General features: G+C 32.1%; 1 long non-coding RNA gene across 1 annotated transcript; it reads right to left on the reverse strand.

The window, feature by feature from the left end:
- Positions 1-56: 56 nt before the first annotated feature.
- Positions 57-7,936, reverse strand: LOC134273328 (uncharacterized). The gene is made up of 3 exons (XR_009993379.1): positions 7,554-7,936; positions 2,991-3,066; positions 57-107 (listed from the first exon to the last, which is right to left on the reverse strand). It is a non-coding gene; the product is annotated as an uncharacterized LOC134273328 (long non-coding RNA).
- Between the last annotated feature and the right edge of the window lie 1,022 nt (positions 7,937-8,958).

The raw sequence follows: 8,958 nt of genomic DNA on the forward strand, positions 1-8,958 counted from the left end.
TATTGCCATATCTTTATCTAGTAGCAGTGGTTATGCTCAGGCAATCTTTCAAATATTCCTCATTTCATGCATCTCCTTCAGTTCTGCCTCTGTCCATTTTATTCATTCTGCAATTAGATAAAGGCATTTCTTTGCCGTATAAAACATGTTTTTCTTGACTACAACAAGATCACCCTTTATATTGATCAAACCAACCAAGAAGTAGAAGTATATTTCTTATTCAGAAATATGTATTGATAATAAAATGGAAGAAAAACTAAATTCTATCAACCCTTTTTTTCTTCAATGTCTAACTGCATCTTCATCCTACCCCCCATCCGCCATAATTTTATAAAAATGGAATCATCATTCAACACACAAAACGATGTTGCATATTAATAAGACAGTATGTTAGTTTCTGATTGTTAAGAAGTAGATTTTAAAAAGATTTTACACCTATTCCTTGCAAATTTTAGACTTCTAATGTAACACTTTCAGTACATTAGGGGTACATAATCTTCAAAAACATCTCTACACTTAATGATAAAGCTTTCACATTAGTATTGTTTTTAGCCCAATGGTTCTGCTAATTAAAGAGGATTTAAAATTGACCCAAACCTTACTAACTGCTTTGAAATTATATTGACAGGGACAGAGACACACTTGACACTCCATCCCCCCTTCCTGGGGTATGCTTTGCACACAATTTAATTAAAATTGACTAAGCTGGATAGAAGTTGAAAATATGAAAAATTACAGTCGAACAGATTATGAATAACTTTCAGCATATCAGACATGAAGTAGTGATCCTTAAATAAAATACACCTACAAGATGAAGCTGTTTTATTCCTTTGAAGTGATATCTAGTATTGTTTATTTTCCTGTATGCCACCTCTATCAGAACAAAATGTTATACATGTATTACATGTAACATAACCTATGACCGTATAGTACCCCAGTAATTACTTTACAATTAATTAAGTTCTGGAACCAACCCTCAGATGCCCTTAAAACAAATGATTCTAAACTGGCAAAGGTAAAGGGCATCTGAAGAATTTAAAATAAAATGATAGTACAATCAAGCAAACAGTGTGCATATGTTACAACGCACTTTGAAAAATTACGCACTTTGAAAAATTTTTTCAAAGTGCGTTAAGTTTTGGGACCAGGTTAACGCACTTTGAAAAATTTTTTCAAAGTGCGTTGAATTTGGGACCAAATCAACGCACTTTGAAAAATTTTTTCAAAGTGCGTTAAAACTGTACATCATAATTTTACACCATGTAAACATTTAACGCACTTTGAAAAAATTTTCATGAAACAAAAGGAATTAGACTTATATTTTAGAAATAGACAACAGTATTATCCCCTCGCAACGTATGATGGGATATAGTGAGTTATAGTTATAGTGAGATATATGTGTGTTATTACTTTATGTGTATGTTAGTTTTTTCTGTGTGGAATTGACGTAATTTGTATCGGGATCGATGTCAAATGATTTACTGAACATGCTTTTGGTGAAGGAATGCTCCGCTTTGCGGTGCCCTTACTTTGATGTGTTTCTTTCTAAAAACTGATGGATTGAAGAAAACCAAGAAACGGAAAACGAAGAAAAGACTGGCTGAATTAAGGTCTATCAGCTCAACTCTTTATCATTCCCACCCAGATATATCTATTTCTATAACTCGTTACCTTAAGTGTCAATGATATTTGAAAAAAAGAGCATTCTAAATACAGTATAAGCACTGTACAAGGAAGTCTGTAGTAAATCGAAATTTTGTTCTTTTAAATCTCAAAGTCTATTTATGTTCATTTTCAGGAAAATCAGAATATTAATTACTAGCTGTAAATTCCTTATTTTTCGCGAGTGTTTTTTTTTATCGCGAACTGGCACTCAAACGTCAAATCGCTAGAATTATAATTCGCGAATGAACGGTTAATGAACAGATTTTACATAGATTTAAGCACCAGAAAAATAAAAGCGAGTAATATTTTTTTCGCGAGTGATACTTCTCGCAAAATTACGCAGAAATTAATTCCTCGCTTATATTAAGGAATCTACAGTACCTGTCTGCTTTTCAATGTTAATTTGATACCATATCTGATAATCTCTCTGTTAAACTCTAGGTATTTAAAAACACAAGTTTTGCCAAAATTATAGAGTTATTTCTCTTTGGTATCCTAAATAAGTAAGGTTTTATGAAAATTCATATAAATATCTATAATTTTTTTAGAATCATTCCAATATGTTAACTTTTGAGAATTGACTAAGAGATAGGCGGAAGAACAATACTATCGTTCGTAGTTCTTTACGACATTGAATGTTGACCTTTTGACCCTAAATTCAAAAGGGGTCTTCCTAAGGCCACAGGGATTCTGTTATATTAAATTTCATTGCAAATGTTCAAAGGGTTGGCGAGATATCGTGTGGAAACGAAAGCGTTACGGAAAGACGGATGGACGGACAGCTAGATGGATGGACTGACAGATAGACCCAAATTAATATCTCCCACTTTTCAAGCGGGGGACAAAAAGTATCAAATCCGGTTCAAATGATAATTTATCATACCTTAAATTTGTAGGAATATTGACTAAGCCATGCAGAATTTTGTTTTCAAAGTGCGTTAATATGCTCGATATTAACGCACTTTGAAAAAAAATTTATTTTTTCAAAGTGCGTTAACCTAGTCCCAAAATTTAACGCACTTTGAAAAATTTTTTCAAAGTGCGTAATTTTTTCAAAGTGCGTTGCCACAGTGCATGAAAAATGTTGGCAAACACTAGAAAAAATACTTAGGTACTTTCTCAAACTTAACATGAATACTAAAGGGGTTTTATGTAGCTGTATTGCACATACCAAAAGCTTTCCTGCAGTTAAAGGTTGGTTGCCTAGTAGTTATGTAGTAAGTACAAGTTTTTCCCTCTATCTCTTCTAATTTAAGAAGCGAAAATGTCTCTAAAAATCTTGTGGTTGGCATGAAATATTCCTGTTCATTTTACTGATTACTTACAATTGTCCTATTTCTGAGGGTCATCTTCTGATGGGTGTGTTCTCTGCAATGTTCACAACTGAAGTTCCTGTTTGACCTGTTACATATTGATAATCCTCAATGAACATGATTATGGTTTTAATTTCCACTGTAATTAATGATTACTTTTATAAAAAAAAAATCTAAACCAATTTATTGTAACATAAAAAGGAAAATATTTATGCAATATCAATGGGAAAAAGGAATCATTATCTCCAGTTATCCTAAAATCACAAGTAAGCATTAATCATATAAATTCACATACGTAAACCCATTAGCTTTTTGTGCTATTAAATCATAGTCATCGCTGTGCAATAAAGGAAATCAAGTACTAATCCACAGCTTTGTGGCAATAAAGTTACTATTCCCAAGTAAAAAGTGACAAGCCCAAATATAGAGGCAAAAATTAAAAAGTAACATTGAAAAAAAGTTCATCGTGAAAATATTCAGGGGCCCGTTTCATCAAAAGTCGTATAGTTAAGCCTTAACTTAGGCGTACTTCCGGGGATTACGCCAAAATTTAGTCGGGCGTAATTTGCGTTTCACCAAGTGGCGTAAGTCTAGTCGTAAAAGATACGCTTAGTCACAGGACTAAGTCCTTGACAACGTTGCATTGCGCAGGCGCAAAAACATAAACATTGCCCAAAGCGTACAAACATGTATAAATTGTAGCACGTCAAAGTACAGAATAACACAAGTTACAGATAAATTAATACTTGCACTAATTGAAACATGCATGGGTTTATAGTGTTATGTAAGAGACATGCATCTTTTAAGAAACAAATTTTAGTTTTTTACAATATTTCAATAATAAAAGTCTAATAAATTGAAAGGATGAAAAGGACAGTACATGTACTTGTATTTCGGAATCAAGCAAATCTATTCATTTTGGAAATTTAATTACAGCCATGCCCCCTCTTCCCGAAATTGATACAGGTTAATAACTTCGCCTTTGATAATAAATTTCATGATTCGATAAATACTGATTCTACTGACAAATACTAATAATTAAGTTTGAGACAGAATAAGATCTAAAAATTTTAATAAGAAATGTACATGTATATGCAAGCAAAAATAATGAAAACAAAATGCAAACGGTTTACATATGAACACATTTTGAGTCAAGAAATAAATTTTACACGTTTACTACTATGGTACATGTAAGATAATCCTCTCTGTATTTATTAATTTTTTGTCAATTCAATTGATTCATAATTGTTCAGTTATAGAAAAAAAATTCTTTACTATCTGCAGATTAAATGTGATGTGCCGTTTTAAAAGTACGCAGGGAGAGAGAGAGAGAGAGAGAGAGAGAGAGAGAGAGGTTTGGAAAAATGACTACAAAGATATTCTTACAAAAATTCTCTGCTTGTGTGGTCTCTGTCTTTAAAATTTAGTTACAGCTACTCTTTATTTTGTTTTCATTAAAATGTAAGTAATGCAGGAAATCAAAAACATGTATATTTTCATCTTATATGTGCTTTATATGCGCTCAGATTATCTTATACTAAGTAAGATTTGCTCTTTTAAACAAAATTATGAAAATTAAAGATTTCTTCTGCATCAATGTTTGTCTGAGAAAAAAAAATTAGGAATAATTCATTCTTGAACTTAACTGTGTAATTATCACCGTCTTACATCGATATTATAAAAGCAATAATTTATTACGAGACCCCAACCCCCTCCCTGGGTTCGGGTCTATGATTCGCCGGGAACATACCTAGGAAAATAATTACTTTCGTCCTTAACTAAGTAATCTGAACATTCAATGTTAATTAATCTGCAAATTCGGGAAATTCTGAACCCTCTCTCCGACCCCCTCTGGATCCACGCATGTGGCGAAAAGTAAATAAGAAATGGACTCTTCAAATATGACAAAAACTATTTGGTTTTAAGATGGGTTATTTTTTTGAATTTTTTCTTAAATGTAGAAAATTACATGAAAGATGATAACTATGCTTTTGAAACCGATTTTTTTTTTTTTTTTTTTTTTTTTTTTTTTTGTAATTTTTGTTTTTCAGAAAATATGCTGTTGGAAAATATTTTTCAAAATAGACAATTTTAATGGGTCTCTTTTTAGTAAATGAAAAAGAAACTTAGAGGTACCGTAAGCAATGAGTTCAATAAAAGATATCCCCCCCCCGCCTTCCATATAAATATAATGGCAGTGTCCATGTTTTGCTGTGGGAAACCCAAAATATGTGTCGGATCAAAAAGTACAGTAAGGCACAATGGCAATATATAATAAAGATTCTGTGAAAATTTCACCAAATTTCAATCAGTGATATGAAAGGAGTTGCGGATAGAGATGGGTACCCCCAAAGCGTAACAGATGGACGGACGGACATCCCGATTACTAAATAGTATATACATGTACATATACATGTACCGTCTCGCTTTTCAAGCGGGGTGTAGAAATACAGTTATATATGTAAATTGATTTACAATACCTTAGACATACAATACCACAATCAAATGTGTATGAATGCATTGTCAAAACGTAAGAAATCTCTAATAAGACAATCTTTTCTTCTCAGCAGAAATTTATCAAAATATTAATTGAGTACATTATTACTTAAATGAACTACGTCACAAAGTAGTAGTAACAACACCCCCCCCCCCTCCCCCTCTTCATAATATGTATAATTAAATAATGCATTGTTTGTATTTTAAATTCTTCTTAGAACCTTCCTTTTTCTTTAGAACTCGCTAAAATTAATAAAAAGGCCATATTTTAACTTTACGCCCTAACTTACGCCTACCCATGAGTAGACTTAAAATTTTGGCCTAAATTTAGTCAGGCGTAACAATACGCTCTTTAATGAAATGCAAATATTCGTGCTAGTCCCGACTTTACGCCGGCGTAGCGCTACGACTGGGCGTACGACCTTTGATGAAATGGGCCCCTGGGTATTAACTACAGATGATTCTTTTTAAAATTAAAGTTTAATTTAATTTTCGCTAGTAAAATTTAATCATTTATAAATTAATGATTTAAAAAAATGAAAAAAAGATTTTAAATATTCCTTTTCTGGTCATTCACTAGTTCGTCTAATTAAAACCAAGCAAAAATCATTTTGTTTTCATCTTGAATCATTTAAAGCCATATATGGCGTATGTACAATGAAAATTATTAGACTAAAATTATAAGAACTTATCATTTGTATCTTTACTTTATATAAACATGATAAAGATAGAAATTTTCCGTAAATTACAAAATCTAAGTCAATTGCGTTATAAAGATATCAAAATTCAATTTGGATTCTCGGAATTTTCTCCGACTTGGAAGAAAATACAAAAGATTTAAATAACACATTACAGGGAAGATAAAATCGTATTATTAGATAAAACGAGGTGTTCTCCGCGCTCCGAATTGTATGAAAAGCTTTCATTTAAATGTATTAACTATATTTCTTTACTTAATTTTGTATTTTTCAAAAATATATTTTTGATCAGTTACGCCATATATGGCTTTAAAAAAACGCTACATAATTGCATGACACTTATCATTGAGCTGATTGAGTGAATGTATATAATTTAATAATGAGATATCTGTGAGGCATGTATGTACAAGCAAATATTGCTATATTAAACAAAGGAAAGGGGGGAATTCAAATTAGGAAATAAAAGATCGTTTTTAAGTAAATCAGTCTTGTAGTACTGCAAAATGGATGCAGTTGTGGAGATTTATGGATAATATGAGCATGCTGTCTGGAATATTTCCATATTAGGGAATTCAATAGCAAAAAAGAGTGAAAATACCGGTGGTGCTTTTCATATATTACATGCGTATTTTAAAATTCCTAATAGCCCATTGGGCTTCCTCAGTGCAGAAAACCACTAACCCCATCCTCAAAAATGGAAGCCCCGGGTGTAGCGCGATGCTAATTACACACCCATCATGTGAAATAGTTATAGTAGCCCTATAACAATTTCAGTATTGTTTTAAAGTAATAAAAACAAATGACAAAAACAATAATTTTAAAGAAAAATCTAAATAAAGCAGACACTCAGTCAAAATCAAAGACAGAAAGAAGCACTGTTTTGACTGAAAGTTTTTCAGTAATACAATGAATCTCTTAAGTTACATATCAGATGAGATAAACTTACATACAATTATTAAGTTGTTGTCAATTATCCCATTTATCATCATCTCATCTCACTTTGCGATTGTAATACTGTCTACATGATGAACCGATAATTTACAGCTGATTTATGAACACACGATTGTTAAAATTTTCATTTCCCTTTCCAATATACATTGTCAGAACATACTTAGTTGGTTATGATATAAAATTAAATAATAAACACTTTCGATTTATTAAAGATTATCTAACAATATACGATCATTTACTCAATACTTCTCGCCCTCAAGAGAGTTAAAAAGACAGAGAAAATTCAAAATACAAACAAGTGCAACTTTGGATTAATTGTTCCGATATATCTATTTTAAATTTGTGCACAATTGTTTTCAAAATTACATTAAAATCTATTTTCCTTAAACAAGAACCCAGCAATGGATAAATATTAATCGAATAAACTTACCTTTTCTCTTGTCAATCAGAAAATCTTGTTGACATTGAGTGTTTCTTAGTCGCCATATTTTTTTCCATGAAAACAAACGTTGTTATGATCAGGATCAACGGAAGTTGATTTTCGGAACTCTCGAGAATTTAGAGTTCCGAATGTAAAACTGAAACAACAAAACACGGTGCGTCCGTGAAAGCAACTTTTTTGGACACTTTTTTGGACAAATCGTCGTGTCCAAGTTTTGTTGGGTACTAACCTGCAAATACCCAATTAGGGTGTTTTAAGCATATTCAGCGACACTTCTTATTGGGTATACCCAATAAGCAAAAAGTACCCAATAAGTACAATCTTGGCATGAAAAATACCCAATAAATGCACTCTCGTAAACACGGACGGACAGACGGACGGACAGACGGACACAATGTGATCAGAAAAGCTCACTTGAGCCTTCGGCTCAGGTGAGCTAAAAACACTCATAATAAAATGCAAAGTGTAACAAAACTTTCACATGTTGTTATACTTCAAAAGCTTATAACAACTACTAGTTAAAAATGGAAAACAATATTATTAAACAATCAATACTCAACCATTTTATTTTATTATCAAAAGTGTTTAATCTCCTTGGTACTGGGGTCTGACATGTTTACATTCACACCAACACATGCTTAAAAACACGCAATCTGATTGGTCAAAAAACTGTAAACACATCTATGGTTGATCAAGAGGAAAAACCCGAATAAACCCCCCCAGAATGTAGACATATGAGGTGAAGTCACTCTGATCAAGGTACGTCTCAGGAAATGGTGTCTATACCAATCAGAGAGCACCAAAATTCCTGATCATTTAATCCAAATACTATTATAATAACATCTCACCAGGTATGAATTATTCACATGATACAGAAAAATAAATTAAGATTCCATAATAAGGTATTTCCATACATATCGTATGATTGGTTCTTTGTTTTTGATGTGATAATTTTTGGTTCATACAGTTTTTAAAAAAAAGAAAAATAGAGATTTCACATTCATACCACTGCAGCAGTTGAACAGATCCACCCTTGTGAGTACCCCATAAAAGTACATCCCCCTCCCCCATTTGGGGCTTAATTTTTTTGAATTTATTCCCAATGACTGACTTTAATTAAATTCATAAATATACAATGAACTTGAACTTGATTAACCTTAGACAGGCACAATGTGTCATTATGATCTAACTGATAGATCTCAGTTTACAAAGTTGCAACTTGTGGGGAAAATATTCCATGCCAAAACATATTCCTCCTCCCTTGGGTAAGACAGTAAACTAATAAACGTGATAAAAATTTCATTTTTGACCATGTATACACCCCAAAAATCTCCAGTCTCTATGTGGTAATATCTACCACATACAGCACCCTGATTCCATTTTGCCAGAAATA

The sequence above is a fragment of the Saccostrea cucullata genome, unplaced genomic scaffold, assembly GCF_032062105.1.
Source record: "Saccostrea cucullata isolate Sc308-1 unplaced genomic scaffold, CSIRO_AGI_Scuc_v1 ctg8231, whole genome shotgun sequence".
Lineage (NCBI taxonomy): Eukaryota > Metazoa > Mollusca > Bivalvia > Ostreida > Ostreidae > Saccostrea > Saccostrea cuccullata.